At 37.8% G+C, this 21,780-nt stretch overlaps 1 protein-coding gene across 4 annotated transcripts in view; it reads left to right on the top strand.

The window, feature by feature from the left end:
- The window catches only part of STK38L (serine/threonine kinase 38 like), a 78,682-nt gene that overhangs the window by 7,906 nt on the left and 48,996 nt on the right, over positions 1-21,780 (top strand). The window contains exons 3-4 of one of the 4 annotated variants that reach the window (XM_087442650.1): positions 821-973; positions 2,227-2,309. The exons of the other annotated variants lie outside the window; for them this stretch is intronic. The gene's annotated coding sequence lies outside the window, so the exon portion shown is untranslated. The remainder of the gene's footprint in view (positions 1-820; positions 974-2,226; positions 2,310-21,780) is intronic. 4 annotated transcript variants of the gene reach the window in all.

Genomic DNA, 21,780 nt, shown 5'->3' with positions numbered 1-21,780 from the left:
CAGAGAGATTAGCATGAGTTGGATATATCTCTGTAACACCTGATACATTATATGTTAATTATTTACTTCCCTCTCTGCCCTATTGGATTTGAGCCCATTGAGCTTACAGAACAGGTGTTTTCAGCTTTTCATTCTCTACATCATCAACTGCTCAACTTGGTATATTCAATTAAGGTTGTACTTTAGTAAGATTACAGTGGCAGTAGTCTATGTAGAATGGATTCAAGAGAAGGGAGACCAGAAATGGAAAGACCAATGAGGTGACTAATTTAAATAATCTAGGAGATAGATAATGAAGTTCTAAACTAGGTGGGATTGGAAAAGAGACACTTGGATGGATGGGTGTTGCCCCTTCATGTTGAGACCCAGGGAATTCTTAACGCTCTGTGAATTACCTATGAGGTACATGCTGTGTACCAGGAGATGCAGTGGTGGAAAGACATGGTGTGCCCTTAGAAAGGAGGCAGGTGACTCCAGAGCTATACTCACAGGTGTAGAAGTAATTGCAATAGCACATAACTGCCAAAATGAAGGAGCAGTGAGAGGAGCACCTAAGGAAAAGGAGCCCCTATTTGGGAGAATCAAAGAAGCTTTCCAGGGAGGTGGTAGTGTTTGAGCTTAGACTTGAAGGGTGAGTAGGAGTTTTTCAGGCCAACAAGCAGCAGGAGGACATTATAGCACAGAGATGTAAGAGCCTGTTGAGGGAGCCACAAGAACCTGGATTTATTTTAGTGTTGGGACATGAAGCTGGAAGATAAGTGAACTTGTCTTAATAAAATAACTTTTTGTTTGCCATTTTTTTTATATTTATTTTATCCAGCATTAGCACCCAGAGGTTTTGTGAGGAAGTGTTTCTGTTGCCTCTAATAGTCTCATGGAAGGACCTCTGCTGTGCTTCCCACCCCCAGCCTGCAGGTGGACTGCCAGTGATCGATTGTCTCTTGCTTCCATTTTGTGAAATTAAACAAAAAAGGTAATAATATCATTAGCCGGAGAGATAAAGAGAGAAAGAAATCCACTAAAAACTTTTTCTTTGATGAATGCCTAGAGCAACTAGGGTTGTTTTATAAAGAGAATGCAGCATCAAAGCATAGCTTCAGGAGCAGTTGACTTGAAGGAGGGGATTGTGGTGGGAACATAATTATTTACCTTTCCCATAAACTTTTATGGAGCCCTTAAAAATGTCCCAGAACTGTCATATCTAGTGTTAAAGTCCTTTTATTCTTGTTCTAGCCTTGATTTTTTTTTTTATCTTCTCTACTCTAACCCTTATTATATTTTAATAACTTAGTATGACTCTCAACTTCAGATGGTGTCAGACATTGCCTCTAGTTTGCCCCCTCTCACCTTTTTTGGTCATTCAGAAACCTGCATCTGCAAATCATGATTCTGAACTCTGTGTGTGTAATCTAGATTAGACTGCTGGAGCTAAAAAGCACTCTAGTTTCTTTTTCACGTGTATTTTTTCTGTCCTGTGCATTGGGCCCCTGAAACAGAATATAAACTTGCTTTCTAAGGACAACCAAAAAGTTAACTGTAGACTCCAGTTAGAATTATATCCGTTGTATTTCTAGATCAGAGGTTGGCAGCTGTGTTAGCTTTAGTGCCATTAGGGGTAATAATAAAAGTTTATGGGCGCTACCAGAGGAGAGTGAAAGACAAGAACAGGCGAAGAAAAAGAAGGCTTACAGAGTGGCAGGAGAGGCCTGGGGTGGAGGCAGGAGAAAAGGTGCCTGTGGTTAAAAGAGGGCAAGTATCTCCAACACCTGTTCCAGAGCTGTATTATAAGGTTAAGTTGAACTGCCAGTAGTCTTGTCTGAAAATATGCTGGGTATATTGTTATGCCAAAAGTGACAGTTTGTTTCAATCAAATATTTCTGTATTTAATTAAAAAAATTTGTATATGTGTCTGTATCTCTCTGTTTTTAGAATTGAGCGGAAAGGGAAACAGAAACTAACACGGTTTAAATATTAGTGAAAATTATAGGTACATTTCTGAAATGTAGTAAAACATTTAAGACTTGAACCCATAGATGTATAGCCCCAGTCGGGCAGAAGGTGGCAGAAAGGGAAGGGAAGGGAAGAAGTAGGGACATGTGTTTGGGTAAAACTGCATTCTCATACCAGCCATATAACTGGACCCACAGAGGGACAGATCGGGTAAGAAATTAGATCTAGAGCCTGTGCTCTCTTATCCAGCTAAACCAAGTCCTCCTTCCTTTTCAGAAAACAACACTATCAAACAACAAGACATGTTAATTCTTGAAAGCGTTTTTTCATCATTGTGCTAACAAAGCCCAAGAATAAAAGTAGGTATAATTTTAGTTTTTCTGTAATGGTGACAAAGTTATTTCTCAGATTGTAAGAGATACTGGATTGAATTAAAGTCTTTGACTCATTTTCAGAGTTGAAAGATGCTATAGAGGTCATCTAGTCAAATTCTGTACTGTGAATTCCTTCTAATTCCCGACAGGTGGATGTTTAGTCATTGCCTAAATATTTTAGTTTCTTGCCTAAAGACAAGGAACTTACAGATCACAAGGTAACTAACTTTCACTCTCTTGAACGGTTGGTGTTCTCCAGCCTTCTGTCCCCAATCCTCTTTTCTTCTCACCTGTACACTCTGGGGTCTGGATGATCTCATATGCTCTGATATCTTCAGTGACCACTCTGTGATGATCACTTGCACATCCGTATGTCTTGCTCAGACCTCTCTCTGAGCTGGAGACTCCGCTGTCCATCTCTTTCCTAGATTTCACCACCTTTGGTGTGTTCCACGGGTAACTAGGATTCAACTTGCCCAGAGCTGACTTTATCTTCTCCCTTCCTGGAATCTTTCTTGTGCGCCTTGCCTTTTCCAGTGCATGGCATTCTTCCCTATGTACTTGCCCAAGCCGTAGACCTGGAAATCATGCTCAGCTCCTCCTTGTTTATCACTCACATCCGCTCATTTATTAAGTCCCCCTTACCCTTGAATTCTATCTTTGCTCTTTCTCCAGTGTCAGTATCTTCATTCAGGCTCCAAATTACTGGGCTAGCCACCTCCCTGCTACCAGTCTTGCCCTCTTCTAATCTGTCTTCCATGTGGCTGCCAAAAGGGTTCTCCGAAGACATAAATCTGATTATATAACTCCCACACTTAAAATTTCCAGTGATTCCCCATAGCTTCCTCCAGACTCCTTAGCATGGCATGTGAGTCTGAATCCCTTTAAGAAGTGGTGCCTTTTTGGTTTTCTAGCCTTGTCTTTCGTTATTCCTTCTACTCACCTCTCCACTGTACTAACCACTAGCTTTCTCTAACCTTGGGCCTTAACACTCTACTTTCTGGAATGCCCTTTCTCGCACTCTCTTGGGTAATTCCTGTGCTTTCTTTAGTACTCTGCTTAGGCATCACCACTTTCAGGGATGCCTTCCTTGACCTCTCACCTCTTGTCAGGGTTAGGTGCCCCTCCTGTGCTTTCCCACAGCGTCTTGTGCATATCGCTTTCTTGACATTTTTTATGTCCTAAAACACAGTCATAGCTAACATTGTGAGCATTTACCATGTGCCAAAACTTATTGAACAGTTATTATGTGCCAGGAATGGAACAGTGTTAATTGGAAAGTTTTTCCTTATGCAACTTTCAACTGGTTCTCATCACAGAATTAAAGATAATTTCATATTACTGCAAGAGTGCTATTTGAAGACGGCTGTTCTGTATCTTCTCTGTTTCAGGCTAAGCATGTTCATTTAATTTTTTCAGGTATCATAGATTCCGTACCTTTTACCTTCCTGGCCGCTCTCCTGTGTATGTTTTATATCTTGTTAGTTTTCTCTCTTAAAATGTATGGTTCAGTTTTATATAAATACAGTTGTCATAAAGAGAGGCAGCACTTCATAGGTGTGGGGTATCTGGATATGGATTGTCATATTTAAAATATAGACTTCACTTTTCCAGGCCTATAACTGTGAATTTTGTGTGTGTGTGTCCAGAAATAATCAGGATCATGGTTATTTACTTACATTTAGCAAGTGACTAAGAGACATAAAAACAAGAATGCCAATTAATGAATTTATTAATAAAACTGTGAGCGGAATGGAAACTTACATCATTTGGTCAGCGCATTGTCACCCCAATAGGACAGTCTACATGGGAAGCTGGTCATTATAATCAGAATGGGTAATCTTAATAGGGGGTGTCATTAAGCCATGAGAGCCTGATGGAGCCTTTCTTATAAGGATGCACCTGCCCAGCGCTGCTCTGGATATGGTCAGTCTGTTTTCACCCTGGACAGTGTTAGGGGAACTCGGGCAAAATCTTGCTTGTTAAATTCCTGCTTTTTTCCCCCCAGATTAATTTAACACTCTTCTATTAACACAGTCTTTCTTTAGCCAGATGAAAACACAGTTGACAAGGTTTCAGCTTTCTTAATTCACATTCTAATCCTGCCTCCCAGAAACTACACCCTGCCCACTTTTGATTGGACTTGGGTGTTCCCAGATATTTTCAGTCACACATTTTCCTGGAATGACTTATGTTGATAGCTAATTTCTACCATTCCGTTTGATTCATGCTGATGTTACTCCCAGAGGGTGACTGAATTTTCAAATTATGAGGGCATTTACTTTGTCCCTTTGTACTGACTATGGGGCATTGCCAAGGATTGCAAATTTCTCCCAGGATGAGCTAACCAATGCGATGTCGAGTGTGGCATTCACCTTCCTTGTCCCTAACCTTATAAGTCTATCAACTCAGCTGAAGATTAAGATTGTGTAAACTCTGAGGGGCAGCCATTTCCCTTTTAATTTGTGTTAAGCTTTATTCACAAAAATCTTGAGTTGTTCTTTATGTTTGTAACAGTTTATCACAATTTATACTTAGCATTTGATTTTTTTTAATCCACATATAATTCTTTACCTTTTCTCTATTAAATTTTGTTTAAGTTAATCTTTTATTAAAATTGTTTTGGATTCTGACTCTGCTGTCCCACTTTTGATTATTCTCTCCCGGTTCCAGTCATCATGACATTTTGATAAAGATATTGTCAAAAGCCTTATCCAGCTCATTGGTAATATAATTGCCTAAGCCCAGTGAGTCTTGCAGAACTTATTTATGAGCATTCAGAGTTTTGTTACTTAATCATTTATAAACACATCTATTATTCAGGCCATTTTTCTTCATCTTTCTCCTTTCGCCCCCTAAAAGGCATTGGAGAGTGGAGCTTGTTAAATACCTTTCAAAGAGTCATATGGATTATTTGTCCTGTAGATTTGCCAACAAGAGAAATAAAGTTACTTGGCAAGACTTGTTCCTCCTGAATCCATGCTGATTTTTAGTGATCACCCATCTTTGTCTATTCAAAAACCATCTTCTTTATTATCTGGTTCGAGAATTCTCCTCAGGCTGGCTGGTAAGCACAACAGTTAGTGTTTTGTAATGTCCATGTTCTTTTGTAATGTCCATGCTCTTTTGTAATGTTCATGTTATTTCCTCATTTTCAAAGATTGGGCTGTTTGTCTCCTGTCTTTCAGCCAAGCTCTCTGGTCTTCATAATTCATCAAAGAGTACTTACAGCGTTCTGCAAAATGTGGGTTCGTGATATGCGAGCTTGGTCAACTGGTAAAGTCAGAAGATTTGCAGTGCATTGGGGACAGCTCTCTTACAGCCTACTGTGTCTTGGGCTTCAGTTCTCGCCTCCTGGCACTCCACTTTTGGCTGTCATTCTGCCAGGCTGAGGAAAGAGGCAGAGGTCCAGTGGTGGGATGCACACTGGATGGAGAGTTCTCCTCTGTAATACAGGCCTTGTACCCACCGATAAAGGACGTTGTCAAGTAGAAATATGTAAACTGTAAGGTAGTATTCAAGTGTAAGGTTTTTAAAAAGCAACACAGAAGTAGAGGTTTTTCTTTTTTTCCCTGTTATGTATTAACTACACCATTTACCTTAACCAACTTACCCAGGCCTTTTATCAGTTTTCTCTTCCAGACATAAATTCAGAAGCCCCTTTTGTAGCCCTTAATGATTTTCTTCAGTTCAGCTCATTGTAGGCATTTTACTTCCTGATATCATCCTGTGTTTCTTTTATGGGCATCCGTGTGATGTGTGCCTCCTGTCTTTTATCTGTGTCTTTTAAAATCTAAGTTCATTGGAGAGCTCGCTGTGCAGTCAGTCTTTTCAGAATCTTCCCCTTTTCTCTATTGTTAATATCCTTTGCAGTTTATAACCTGAACTTCATTTTTTTATACCAAACCATTTCAAGTTTTGCTTTTTCTGTATGACTGGAATGAGTGTGGCCAGTACTGTTTGGCTATACCTTTTTGCCTGTGTTTTTCTGACTCATTCTCTCTCTCATCCTTCTTTCCTGGGTACTAGTGATGTAACTTTGGGAATTAGTTACTCTAAAACCCAGAATTTTAAACCTGGTATTTTATCCAGTCCTGTATAGCTGTAGAACATTTCCCTTCTTATTCTTTTCAGTTTATTTTCAGCTTATAATTTGCGTTCAACAGTTTAAAATGGACATTGTCTCAGGATAATAATCATGTTTTCTATTTCCTTCGTATTTTCCTCACAACACCTAGTAAAATGTAGGTATTTCACACAGGCATTTAGTATAACAGAGCCTAGTAAGTGTGAATTCTTGGGGGTATAATTCAGGAGTAATCCACAGGCCTTACAGTCTCTACAAGTCCTACACGTTCTGGCACCTCTTACTGCTCTGAGCTCTTTTTCTTACCACTGCTCCTCACTCTGCTCTTGCCACACTGATCTCCTCGCTGTTTCTTACAGACACGCTGCTGCCTCAGGGCCTTTGCATTTACTGTTCCCTGTGTGTATTCTCATCTCCCAGGTTTTGATATCACTCTTTTTCACCTCATTCAAAACTTCCTTCTCAATGCAACCTTTCCTGATGACCTAATTTAAAATTTTAGGGGCTGGCCCGGTGGCGTAGCAGTTCCGTTTGCACATTCAGCTTCAGCGGACCAGGGTTCACTGGTTTGGATCTTGGGCGCGGACCTACTCACTGCTTATCAAGCTATGCTGAGGCAGTTTCCCACATAGAAGAACTGCAACCCTACAACTATGTTACACAACTATATACTGGGGTTCTGGAGAGAAAAAAGAAAAAAGAGGAAGAATGGCAACAGATATTAGAGCAGGGCCGATCTTCCTCAAAAAAAAAAAAAATTTAATGCCTCTCCCAGCCTCTGCACTTTCTATCCGCTCTCCAACTAGAATGTAAGCTCCATAAGGGCAGGTATTTTGTGTCACCTGTATCTTTAGTGCCAAGAACAGTACCTGGCCCATAGTAGGTGCTCAGTAAATATTTATTGGATTAATTAATCAAAGCTAGTTTACTGGAATTCTGTTCTTGAGAGCTTCCTAAAACATATGATGCATCTTCCCTTTTAGAGTCTCAGGCAGAATTTACTTTTCTTCTCTCTGAACTTTTTGTGATTTGTGTTCCCTAGTTATGTCCCACATTCCCATTCCCAGCCGTTGTAACAAACTTCACAATTGCTCTCGAGTTTCCCAATACTTCCATTTAATCAGCTAATTTCTTCCCAGTGGTCACATTTGTATCCAGAATGTTTCTTTCCCTATTTGAGAGAAGAAAGGCTTAGCAAGGCATTTATCAGATGCCTTGATTTTTAGCTGTGGGAGAATTCCAGCAGATACCCCAAAAGTTGAAGTCCCCATCACAGCTCTATTTCTGTGTCAGCTTCAGTCTCTAGCATATTCCAAGTCAGCAATTCTTTATGCGTCCTCTTTTCTACCATTGCTCTATTCCAGTTCTGAGTCCCATTCCATCAAATCTCAGTGATGCTTGATGGTATTGTATTAACTTATTTGTAAAATGTCAATTTTCTTTCTTTATTTAATACCCATATTGTGGGCATGGGTACACAGGGACCTAAGACCACATTTTTTTGCTAACACCTTTCCCATTTGTTTTTCTGCAACAAATAGTTTGCTAGACCATTCTTAATATAGTCTTTTTTTTTTGAGCATGACCAGCTACTTTCATAGTTACAGTAATGTCAGAACTTTTTCTGACTCTTCTTCCATTTTAAGCTTAAAGTCATTTGATCAGTGAATCACAATTACATAGTGACTTCTGGGAATATATCCAAAGGAAATGAAAACACTAAATCGAAAAGCTATCTGCACCTCCATGTTCATAGCAGCATTATTTACAATAGCCAAGACATGGAAACAACCCAAGTGTCTATCGACAGATGAAAGGATAAAGAAGTTGTAGTATATATACATTGGAATATTACTCAGCCATAAAAAATGAGGAAGCCTGCCATTTGCAACAACATGGATGGACTTTGAGGGTATTATGCTACGTGAAATAAATCAGACAGAGAAAGACAAATACTGCATGATCTCACTTATATGTATGTCAATTATATCAGTAAAACTGGAAAAAAATCACGTAGTGATTAGAAAAAGCTCAGGATTCACCATTTTAACTGTGTGACCTGGAACAAATGAAATGACTTAAGTCCTCTAGACTTATTTTCGTGTCTGTAAAATGGGGGGATGGGGAGCTACAGTAGAGTAATGCCTGCTTCATAAAGTATTCTTCCTCTTCTCAGAGTTAAGTGATATGAGGATGATGATGATAAACCTGTATGTATGTAGGGTTTACTATTTGCCAGACATTGTTTTAAGAGCCTCACATATATTAACATACAGTGTATATGGCATCAATGCATTTAGCATGTGCTCAGCACGCGGAAGCAGTGAGTAAATGTTAGGTTTTGTTAGCAACAGCAGCAGCAGATCTCTTTGTAAACATACTCATTTCTTAGTTTCTGCAAGATACCCTTCCTTGTCAGTCAAGAGTCTGTTACAGATACCGGTATGCTAAGGTATGAACCAGACATCCATGTACCATTATACCATTCTTTAACATTATCCAGTTGCTGGAAGAAACCACAAGAAGCCTCACAATTGTCCCTTCTCTCAAGGTGTAGATAATAATAATGTCTTTATTGAGAACCCAGCCATTACATATTGAAATTGAATACAAATTATGTCTTTAAAGTAAAATTTCAACTTTTAAAACTAGAAATGTTGTTAACAACCAGTTTTATAATTTATATTTGATGAATTCTGTACACGTTTTAATTGGTTCAATACAAAATGAGTAAATTAAAATACCTCTTTAAAAGGAAGAAAGAATTTAAAAAATTTTTCTAGGTATTGATAGGTTAAGCTTTCTAAAACATTACATTTTCTGTGGAAGAAAACTCATCTTAAAATCATTGAGTAGTCAGTTTCTGAAGTAGCTCTTAATTTTAGGATGATATGGATAACTGTATGTAAAGACTCAGAATAAAACAGTTATATATGAACTCTGTTTTAATATGACACTGTGTCCATTTCACCCTGTATTAAGCAAAGGTCATATAATAAAATATAATGTAGAACGCCATTGGGAGACTCTAAAGACCTTCATAAATATGGGCACTGCTACTATGCATATGAAAATATTTCTTATCGTTTGGTAGTTACCATCTCTTAACCAATAACAGCATAGCACCTTTTGAGTTAAACTCGGGCTCAGTGAGATTTGGTGATTTATGCAGTATCATCTTATGAATAAGCAGGGCTCTGCTTGTCTTTTGTTTTATTATGCGGTTCTCTTTGACGATCACCCCAGTCAAAATACTCTTTCAAAAGACATAGTGCCTGGGGGCCGGCCCTGTGGCTTGGTGGTTAAGTGTGCGCGCTGCGATGCTGGCGGCCCGGGTTCGGATCCCGGGTGCGCATCGAGGCACCACTTCTCTGTCCATCCTGAGGCCGAGTCCCACATACAGCAACTAGAAGGGTGTGCAGCTATGGCATACAACTATCTACTGGGGCTTTGGGGGCAAAAAATAAAAAAATAAATAAAATCTTAAAAAAAAAAAAAAAAAGACATAGTGCCTGTTCTCATGGAGATTAGAAGGTGTTTGAAATCCTCCATTATTACCCCCTTTGGAAGATACTTAGAGAACCCCAGTTATCATTCCTTAGAACTCTGTCTCTGTTGTCCCTGGTAGGGGACATAGAGATCCCTGGTCATCACTACAGTACTATACCTAATGGGCCTCCATAATGATATGCTTAAACATAAGTCTCCTCTTATATCCCTTTGTGCTTGACCTGCCCAAATTGCTACATTTATGTCAAAGAGAGGCTGAGGCTGAAGTTGATTATTTCTTCCTGGACCAGTCAACAAATATTGAACATTTTCTTTGTGCCCTGCGTCATGCTGAATACGGGGGGTGGCGGGTGGGGGGGGTGTAGAATAAGATATGGCTCTTGTCCTCAAGGAAGATGGAATTTAATAGATGACTAACATACATACGTGAGAGTATGGAATTAAATGCCTAATTTTGAGATTCGAAATAAATGCTGGACAAATTCTGAAAAGGGAAACATAAATGAGGTTGGAGAAATCAAGAAAAGCTTTGTAGAAGAGGAAAAATTCACTAGGTTCTTTAAATACAAGTAGAGGAGAAAGGAAGGACCGTTTTTAAGTTTAGCTATCCCAAGGCTTCGTGGTAAGGCATGTCTGTTGGTGGATGAGGGAAGAGACCAGCAAATAATGGAAAATAAAGTTAAGTAGTTAGGGTGGAGCCAAATTACAGGGTTTTAATAAAAGCCAGGCAAAGAAGTTTAGATTGGAGTAGTAGAAAGGAGAAGGCTTTAGAAGTTTTCGAGCCTAGGAATGACATCATCCTAGTTCTGTCTACGGAGCAGTGATTCAGAGATGGGAGAGAATGGCATGAGGAAGACTTGCTCAAATGCTGGTACAGTAGTGTTAGTGACAGTGCGATCAGGGCCTGGACTGATGTGGTGGTGGAGGTGAGAATGAAGAGTAAAGTGGATGGGAGAGAGATTTTTGACAGAGTTTTTTAATGACCTTGAAACAGGAAAGGGAGAGATGAATTAAGGCTGCATTCCAAGCTTTCTGATTGGGAGACAGATTAGTGCATTGGACAGAAATGGGGCTACTAGAAGATTGGCAGTGGGGGAGAAGTTATGCATTTACTTTTGGACATATGAGTTGTATGTAAGGTGTTTAAGTTGAAATGTTCAGCAGACAGCTAGAAATATGGGACTACAGGTTGGATGAAAAGATAGGGTGTGTTACTCAGGTGTATTATTTATCCTTGTAGAATAGTGCTTAAAGGCACAGGGAAGGATGAGCTCTCTCTGAGAGTTCAAAGACAGAGGTTCAAGGATAGCTTCTGGCACTCATGGATAGCTTCTCATAGATAAATCTGAAGAGATCCTAGTATTCATGTTGATTGAAATTACTTTAAAAGTAACTTTTTTCCTTGGTGATAAAAGGCATGTAATACTATTTTAGTAAATGACAAAAAGGTATAAGGAAGGTATAAAAGAAAAAAAGATAATTATTAACAGTACTTTGGTGACTTTCTGGTCTTTTTCTTATGTATATAAAGGGATAGGAAATATATACATATATATGTATGCGATATATATATATGATTATGCACTATATACACTTTTATAGCTTGCTTTTTTCATTTAACTTTGCATCATGATAATTTTCCTGTGTCATGAATTAACAATGCTTAACAATATTATTCTTAAAGAACTGCATTTTTTCATCATTTGAATTTATCATTATTTAATCACAGCTCTATTTTTTTTTTTAAACTTTATTTATTTATTTTTCCCCCAAAAGCCCCAGCAGATAGTTGTATGTCATAGTTCCACATCCTTCTAGTTGCTCTATGTGGGACACGGCCTCAGCATGGCCTGAGAAGCGGTGCGTCGGTGCGCGCCCAGGATCCAAACCCTGGCCGCCAGCAGCGGAGTGCGCGCACTTAACCGCTAAGCCATGGGCTGGCCCACAGCTCTATTGTTGAACCTTTAGATTGCTTCCAAAATTTTTTGTTTCTTATTAATACCATTACAGTAAACTTCTGTGGAATATATACTCTTCAGCTGTTACTTAGATAGGAGTTCTCTGAAAGCAGAGATCTCTGTATTCCTAGCATGCAGAAGAGTGCCTGGACGTATTAGTTGCTTAATTAAAAAAGCAGTTATTGACAGAAGGAAGAAGACTATTAAATACTCAATTCCTCTTGCTTCCTTCGTTCTGATTCCATGTGTACTCAGGAACCTTCTATTATGATTTGGCTGTCCATGTAAGTCTGGCTTTAATGAAAATATTCGACATGGATGGACATTTCCAATTGGACATGAGCCAGGCATTCTTGTTTCTATCGCAGTTATATATGTCATTTTATATTAATAAATTTGCATTCTGATTTTGGTTGAAGCTTGATTAATTTTTGTTTACTTCTAAAAGATGGAGCTACCTTTTTGATGCTGATAAAATCAAATTTCTGAACCTGTAAGGCTGTGTATTGGGCCTGGGTTGTGGCAAATCACCAAGATAATGAATGCCACTCTGTCAAGAGCCATCTGAAAAAGACAGTCTGCTAGCCTTCACCTGGTAGAAACCTGTGACAGTACCATGTTTTCCAAGTTGAATCCCTGTGGTACCCTGAAAAGACAGATGTTTGACTTTTTTCAAATATATTTTAGCATATTTAAGATACAAAGACATTGTGTTTGACAAATTTTTCCTTAAAAATATATTTCATTGCCATTCAGAAGTTAGTTTCCAAGAGGAATAAGTGTTTGCAAAAGTTTCTGATAGTGGTCTAATCATAAAGAAGTTTTAAAAATAAATGTGCAGTGTTTACATTTTCTTTCAAAGAGTATCATCTTCTTTTCCTATGGTAATAAAAGCACATTATGAAGAATTTTCAGATCCAGATCACAGATTCATTGTACCTAGGGAGAACTTTAAAAAATTAGAGAATTTCTCATTCTAATGGAAAAACCTTTTAACTGAGAGACCTGATTTGAAACATAGCTTTTTGTGCTGGGTGCTTCTATTGAACTCTTCCTAAATCAGATAAGACCCCCTGTTTATTAGTCTTCCATGATTCTAAAAGCTACAGAAATATTTCTTTATCTTCCATCTAGATCTTTTCTGTTGCGCTTTATGCCTACCTCATGTTTTGCCCCCAAGGGATTCACAATAAAGCTGTGTCTGTGTTCATACAATACATGGAATGATGGTTCACTTAGTCCCTGAAGGGTTCTATTTGATTATGGATTTTGATCCCAACTGTCCAGGGTTTGGTTTAGACAGGTCAGCGTCTGAAGACTTAGATATCTGAGTACCTTTTACTGGAGCATCTCCTGCTCTCACCTCGGTCTTGGGGGCAATATTCTATCTAACATGGCCTTTGTGTTATAAAATGTTTCCCAATTTGTGTTATAAGAAACACAGGTCCCAAAAGAATCACTGTGTAATTCACCATGTTAGAAGATTCCAGAGTCGAAGAGTTTGGGGAATTCTCTTTCTTCCTTTGGAGATTTACTTGTTTAACCCATTATTTTCCAAATTTATTTCACTCCTAGAAATCATTTTCCCTCAGATAGCTAAGAAAAAATGTCATGTTAGAACACACTTGAAAAATGATGCTTTATATCATTACTTTGTTGTTCCTCTGCTTGTGAATTAGTTTTGCTTAATTTTAAAGTTTCAACATTTTGTTTCTCTTGTAGATTTCTCATATTCTTTATCCTAAAGTAGTTACTTTCTTAGTCTGAAATGTCTACATTGTTTCAATGATGAATTCATTACATAGACTTGCCCACAACTCATCTAAAAGGAATACGTTCAATTGTTTTTTTAAATTTTGAAGTGTGTCACATATGAGAATATAAAATGTATCTGTACAGTGTAAGGAAAAAGAATGAAACAGACACCTCAGGATCTTCCATGGAGGTTAGGAAATAGAACTTTACTAGTATTCCAGAAGCTCCCTGTATGCTTCCTTCTCCCTGTGGTAACCACTGTCTTAAATTTTATGGTAAGCATTCTCTTGCTTTACTGATGGTTTCATCACCTAGGAATATATCTCAATGAGTCAATATGATTTTTTAGGTTTGCTTGTTTTGAACTTTATATAAATGGAAATATAGTGTATACTCTTCTATGACTCGTTTCTTTTTTTCAACTTTGTGTTTCTGAGGTTCATCCATGTGGTGGTACTTGGTTCATTTTCACTGCTGTGTGGTTTTCAGTTATATGAACATACCACAGTATTTTTTTTTTATTTCACTTCTGTTGATGGTCATTTGTATTGTTTCCTATTTTTTTCCTGTAGGAACAATGCTTCTGTGACCATTTTTAAGCACTGCCCGTGTTCACATGTGCAGGAGTATCTTTACAGTATATACTTAGGAGTGGAATTGCTTGGTCATTGCGTATGGGTGTGTTCAGCTTTACTGAGTGATATCAAACAGCTCTCCAGAGCACAGTTACCAATTTATATACCTTCACCAGCAGTGGATAAGAGTTCCCATTCTACTTCCTCAACAAAACTAGATAGCGACAGCTTTTTAAGTTTACCGATCTAGGATGCAAAACGATATCACGTTGGGGTTTTTATTTTCATTTCTCTGATTAGAATTGTAGTTGAGCATCTTTCATTATGTGTACGGGCCATTTGTGTTTTCTCTTCTCTGAAATTCCTATTTGGGAGTTTTGCCCATTTTTTATTTTGTTGTTTGTGTTTTTATTATTGATTTATAGGAATTCTTCATGTGTTAAAGATACATGTATATTGTTTAGAACAATGCCTGATACTTAGTAAGACCTTTATAAGAATAGCTATTAATACTATATTACCATTGTTGTATTTCTTTATTTTTATGTGTTGCGAATATCTTATGGTAGTTTGTGGCTTATTTTTCATTCTATGATGCTAATGTGTTTTTTTCTACCTTAGTATTTTAATTTGTATAAATTAAGTTTTATACAAAATCTTAGATATGTATTCATAATCATGGCATATTCATGGTGCATATATTTCATAACCTATAACTTTTCAATCTTTAGTATTATTTTTGTTGCTACTGCTGTTTTCTTTTTTTTTTTAACTCCAGGAAAAATTAACACATTTAATCCCCTGTTCAAATGACTAGACTTTTGCTTTTTATGGTGTAGCCTAGTTGTAGATGCATCTGTCTCTCCAAATGTATTATGATTATTTTGAAGACAAAACGTTTTTGGCTTCATGTTTTCAGAAGTTTAATACTCATAACTTAGGTGCTGTCTGAAATCTGTAATAGTTACTCATAAGAGATCCAAATGAATCCTAAACTGTTATTATAGTTGAGTCCTTGTGATGTTAAATCACAAGTTCTTTGGAAGATGTAACTTGCTGACCAAACTGTCAGTATATTATTTTTTTTTTTTAGCTTAGTAGTAGATCAGAGATCTAGTTATCTTTTGATAGATTTTTCTACATACTGAAAGGATGGCAAAGGTGACATGTTAACAGTATAATTGTCAAGTTAGCAACAGTGATGATAGCAATAATAATGATAATAATTTCTTCAAATTGACTATTTGTTATGTGTCAGCTACTGTTCTAAATGCATAATATGTATTAACTCACAAGAATCTCTTTGACTGATGTGAAAACCGAGGCTCAGACAGATGCATTAACTTCTGTAAGATCACACAGCTAGCAAGAGTGGAATCAGGGATTCAAATTCAGGCAATATAGTTGCAGGGCCTTAGACATAGAGACATAAGACATTTATCAACTTGGTATCTGAAGAAGTATTAATGCTTTTTTAATTTTAAAAGAATTCACCTAAAATTCTGTTTTGTGTTTGAATGTGATGGTGACAGAATGGGAAACGTTTTCAGGTGGATGGATGGGATCAGGTACTTTGAAGGTCGGAGCAGAGCTTGGAACTGGAGTTGCCTGGTGTTTCAGCTTCCACTGTGAACAGCTTTGCATCTTTGTGAGTGGATGATGGCCTGTAAAAGGTTTCAGGAAGCTCAGTCCCCCATATGCCATAGTCAACTATTTGGACAGTAGTCAGGGAGAATGGTTTTAAAAATTACCACAGAGGGCTCCAGCTGATTTTTGAGCTTGGGTAGTTACTATCCAGTTGAGACAGAGCTCTCCTACTGGATTGCAGTGTAGGAACTCTTACACAACTATTTTGGAAATAGCTATCATATATGAAAAGTGTCCACTCATTAACTTTAGGTTAAGAGAATTTTCCTCCTCATAATCTTTATTTTGGATTTGAAACATTCTCATTGGTTCATGAAGCAATTTTCTTTAGGTTGCTTTACTGCTTTGGCTATTGGCTGTTTTCAGATATAATTTTCACTCAGCTGTGGTTTCTTTATTCATTTAGCTATAGATTAACTACTTAAGTGAATTAAGGTCAGTGCATTTACTCTAAAAATTATAGGGTTAAAATGCTAAGCAAAAAGAATGAAACAGGTTATAGCTTCTTACCCATTCTGTTTTGACTAGAATTAACTGAGTTGGAACGATCATGTATAGGAAAGGTAGTTAGTACAGAGGTGATCCACTGGAGGGTATTATGCTGATGACTCAGCCAGGGTGTGTATCTTAATGGAAAAGTTCTAGATCTTTGCTATGCGATTTAAATATTATGCTTTTTCCTCTATTGCTTCCCCCTCAAGGAAGGACTAGGAAGGTAGCTCTTTTCCCTTGTATGGTCATAATAAAGGATGCAAATTAGTTAGCTGCATTCAAGGCATCACACAGATTGAATTCCATATTTGTCTTGGAGGGAAGTCCAGACTTCTGTTTGGGGTGATTGAATCTGTACTTTGTGAGACTGGGTGCAACTTCCTTGTATTCAAGGGCAGGATCATCTTGTCAACAGCCAAATGCCTTACGAGATTTAAGTCACTTAGAAGAAATGAGCCCCCCAAATACGGTTTGTTTTTAATGTTTCTCTCTACCCTCTTCACTCCCAGCCCCTCACTCCCCCTGAGGCAATGCATCAGAGAAATATTGCACCTGCTTGCTACTTGGCATTAGATTCTGTGAGGATTAATTGGAGACATTGTTTTCTCTGTGGGTTAAGGACAGAAAATTGCTCTTTAACCTTTTCCCAAGTCTCTGATAAGTATTGAAAACTGGCAGTTGAATGTGGGCTATAAAAGAAACACATAAATATTGGGAAACAAAAATAAATGGACACGTTAGAAATCTGAAAAGCATTATTTTCTAAATTAGCTCCTTTTATGATTTGAGTTATAGGTGGCCTTGGTATGTCAAAAAGAAACTTTACTGTTTGGTTTTTTTTTCCCAGAACCTCATGACCTTTACGTTACGTTGACAAAACCATTCTGTGTTTGATCTTTTTAAAACAAGGGTGGGGATTTTATACATTGCTGATTCCCGTGGAGTGGTTATGGTAGAGGCTCTGATAGGAGCCCCATGCTGGCTCCATTTCTAAATGTGTGACCTTGAGCAAATCTTCTCAACTTTCTGAGCATCAGGTTTTCCATCTTTAAAATAGGGATAATACCTGCTGACTGACCTCCTGTGGTTTGGGAGAGGCAGTACTACAGAGTGGTGAAGAGTCCTGGACCACTGGGTCTGACAGGCTTGTTTTGGTTGTTTAACATCAGATAAAGACACACATCTTCTCTGAGCCCACTTGTCAGTACTGCAAAATGGCAGTAACTTTATGTACCACTTCTTAGGGTTAATAGGAGGATCAAAATCAAATGAGATAATGTGTATAAAGTGTTAAGCCTATGACATGGCACATATTTAATGTTCAGCTGATTATTATGATTTGTATATTATTATTGCCAATAACATTTGGGATGGTATTAACATTTTATAAAGTTATCGGCGTGGAATAGAATGATCAGATTTCCAGGTTTTGATGTTTTAGTACCACTGACTCACTGCTGAGAAAAATCTGAAAGTATAAGAAGGTAATAATGAAAAGATAGGCAGAGTTTTCTAATTTCAGACCAATAGTTATTGACATCAGGATATTGTCTAAGATGATCTACCTTTCTGTGCTTGACTTTGTACCTCTATTCAAATAAAGATAATGGTTTTTGAGGGAAAAAATATTGCCATTGTTTTATAAAAATTGAAAAAAAAAAGGCCACATGGTTTGTGGCACCTAGAACTGACTGAGCACTTCTAATACTTCTCTTAGAAATGCCTCTTTGGGGGCAAGATGAAAGGCACTGTGTAATTTATAAGGAAAAAAATATCTTCTATTACAGTCTGCATGTGGGGAATAGTCTAACTCCTAGATAAAAAGAACTTAACTATCCACCCCACTGTTTTAAGAGGTAATGGTGAGGATCCTTTGCTGATACAATCTAAAAACTTGGGGGGGCTGGCGCTGGATTACAGAGAGGCATAAAAATCACCTGAAAATGAATTTTCATCTTTCCTTACTTGTGCTTTTTATCAGGTCATTGCTAATATGGCCAGCAAGCAGGGAGTTAACCTCCTCATGTGGCACCGTTTGTTTCATTTGTTTATTACATCACATTCAACACATAACTCACTTTATTAAGCACCTACTATGTGCTAGGCACTGTGCCTAAAGCTGGTAACCCACCGATGATGAATCGATGCTAGAGTTTCATGCTGTAGTTTCTATATTATCTTGAAAGATGGGGGGAGAAATATTATAGCAGAGTACCTAAAATCTGCATTTCTAAAACTTTTGCTTCATTTGTACTTTGGAGAAGGAACTGATTACCTTCATTGTACATTAACAACCACTTACTCATGTAATTCAGTACACTTTATTTTCCCTACTCCAAAACTCAAGATGCTACTATAACAGTATCCCAGGAATCACGCCCTCATCGTACCTGCTGGACCATTTTAGTTATCTCCCAACTACTAGGTAAACCTCCCTTCCCTTCTTTGTTTCCCTTCTCTGTCCTCCGGACACCGCCAACCACCACCAAATCTATATTTCCTGCTCCAGCAATTCATCTGAAATGTAAATTGGACCACGTCATCGCCAGGCTTAGAATCTTTAAAATGCCTTCCTTATCACTTTTCCAGACACCATCCAAATTCCTTGGCATCACATTCATGATGCTTCTCAGTCTAGTCCCAACTTTCCTATCTAGTCTCATCCCCTGACACTTAATTTCTCTCACTGTCTGCATATGAAATTACAGTTACCTGCTCACTCACACTATGCAGGCCTTTCGGTATTTTCAACTCCGTCGTCGCTATCATTGTATTTACATTGTATTGTTGGCATTTGTTTATACATCTCTCTTCCATGATTAGACTGGATCTTGAAGGCAAAATTCTGCGTCATTTAACTTTGTATTCTACCCACGTGTAACACCGCCTGGCACATAGTACACATTCCCTAAATATTTGGCAAATAAATAAATAAATAAGTGAGGGATTAAAGATACTCTCATGTGGCCATAGTGTTTCGTTAGTAACATTTGCAGTTCTTAATTGTATTTACAATTTTAATAAAGTCAGTTTTATAAATCTAATAATCATGTTATATCTAAAAAGGAACTTAGATATCACCTCATCCAACCCTTTCATTTTTTCAGATGGATAAACTCAAAACCAAAGAGACTGAGTAACTAAGACCAGGGCACACAGCTGACTAGCAGTGGTGTCAGGCCTAACCCTGGCCTGGCTGCCTGATCTCCTTGCCGTGATTAGGCCTAACAAATTGAAAATTGGGCAAGACTTTTTAAAGCAATGATAGTTAAATCATTTATTTTAGTTTGAGTTTTTTTTTAAACTTTATTACAGAAAAATTTAAATACACACAAAAGTAAATAGGAGAGTATAATGTATTCCCATGTACCATCACCAGCTTAAAGTTTTCAAACCATGACCAGTCTTGTTTTGTGTATACCTGCACCTATTCCCTCCATATTATTTTGCAGCATATCCTTGATGTTATGTTATTTGATCCAGAAATATTTTAGCATGTATGGGATATATTTTTAATCTTTTAAATATAGGGTCTCTCTGGTATTCTGGGAAGTCATGATACTTAAAACAAAATAATGAAGCCTCATTGAAAACCCAGCTTCAGAAATCCGGCTGCCTTTCCCACTGGGCAGTGGTCTTCTGTGCTCTCTCCTCCCTCTACCCAGCTGTTCCCAGGACTGTCACTTCCACTGAGCCCAACTTACTGAACTTCCTTTGTCCACAGGCCCTGGAGAGAGTTGTGCTTTTTAATTTAAACTCTGTCAGATGGAGGTGTAAGGAAGAAAAGAGATGGTGACGATATTAATAAGGAAAATAGGTAGTTGTTAGTAGAAATCAAGATACTCTATTTATGTATAAAGTTAAGTAGCTTTAAAAATTATCCATAAGAGGGGGCCGGCCCCGTGGCATAGTGGTTAAGTTCGTCATGCTCTGCTCCAGTAGCCTGGCTTCACAGGTTCAGATCCTGGGCATGAGCCTACGCCACTGGTCAGACATAATGTGGCAGTGACCTACATACAAAATAGAGGATTGGCACAGATGCTAGCTCAGGATGAATCTTCCTCAGCAAAAACAAAACAAATAAAATTAAAAAAAATAAAAATTATCCATAAGAAACCTTTAAAATTCCTTGGAAACTATCATTTTTATTTTCTCAAGATTATATTATAAACTTATAGTTGCAGTTTTTATTATGAATTATTATAAACATACACAAAGTTATAGAGAAAAATAAGGAACATTGTTGTGTCTGCTGTACAAATCTTAATATTTTGCCATATTTGCCTTGGGTTTTGTTTAAGTAACAAACATGACAGATACAGTTTGAGATGCCATTGTAGTCCTTCCTTTCCCTCCCTCCCCAGAAATAACCGTTATCCTGGATTTAGGATTTTTATTGTTCCACGGCATGCATAACCTTATGTTGGGTAGTGTCTTACCTTTTATAAAGCAATTTTACCTCTTCCGTTTGATCTTCACAACTCTTTTTTTTTTTTTTGTGAGGAAGATTAGTCCTGAGCTAACATATGTTGCCAGTCCTCTTTTTGCTGAGGAAGATTGGCCCTGGGCTAACACCCATGCCCATCTTCCTTTACTTTATGTGAGACACCACCATAGCATGGCTTGACAAGCCGTGCATTGGTCCTCGCCCAGTATCCGAACCTGCAAACCCTGGGCTGCCAAAGCAGAGCGTGAGAATTTAACTGCTATGCCACTGGGCTGGCCCCTTGATCTTCACAGCTCTTAAAGTATGTAGGGAACTATATGGAGTATTTATTTCACTTCTAAAAGTGTACAACCCACCAAATTATCCCAATTTCACTTAATAAAATCTATAGGATGTGAAGTGAAGTACTGTTATATGATTTACAATGTATCTCATTGGAAATAGAGTTCTGAAGTTTGTGTGTGAAAACTTCACGTCTTGCTGTGTTGTCTGCCTAGTTACGGTACTTAACAATTACCGTTAAAACGTGTAAACAGCATAATAGGACTGGAAGGAACCTCCGCAGGTTAAATAGCCTTAACTTCCTGATTTTAGTGAAACTGCCTTAAAACCAACTTGCAGGTAAGCTTTCTAACTCATTTGCAGAGAAGACACCCTGTCTAAGTAATGCTTGCTGGCGGGACAGAGTGGGAAGACGCACGGAGACGTCTTGCTTGCACGATCTAATAACGCTTTAAAAATTAAATACCCGTAGACTTTGCGTATGATTTACATTTTAACAGTTTCCACCCCAGTTCCCCCAACCATCATTCCCAGCTATGTTGAGCATTATTTTTTTGCTCCTTGGAAGGAGCTACAGTGCTCATCCTGTTTATTCAATTAAAAAAATTGAAAATTTTTTTTAAAAAATTTATTTTTTTAAAAAATAAATCCAAAAAAATAAATCCAGTGCTGGTAAAAATTTCTGACTGAGTAATTTTGGACA

Source organism: Ceratotherium simum, chromosome 17, assembly GCF_057802395.1.
Source record: "Ceratotherium simum simum isolate JZ-2026a chromosome 17, ASM5780239v1, whole genome shotgun sequence".
Classification (NCBI taxonomy): domain Eukaryota; kingdom Metazoa; phylum Chordata; class Mammalia; order Perissodactyla; family Rhinocerotidae; genus Ceratotherium; species Ceratotherium simum.
This window is presented reverse-complemented; position numbering and strand designations above follow the sequence as displayed.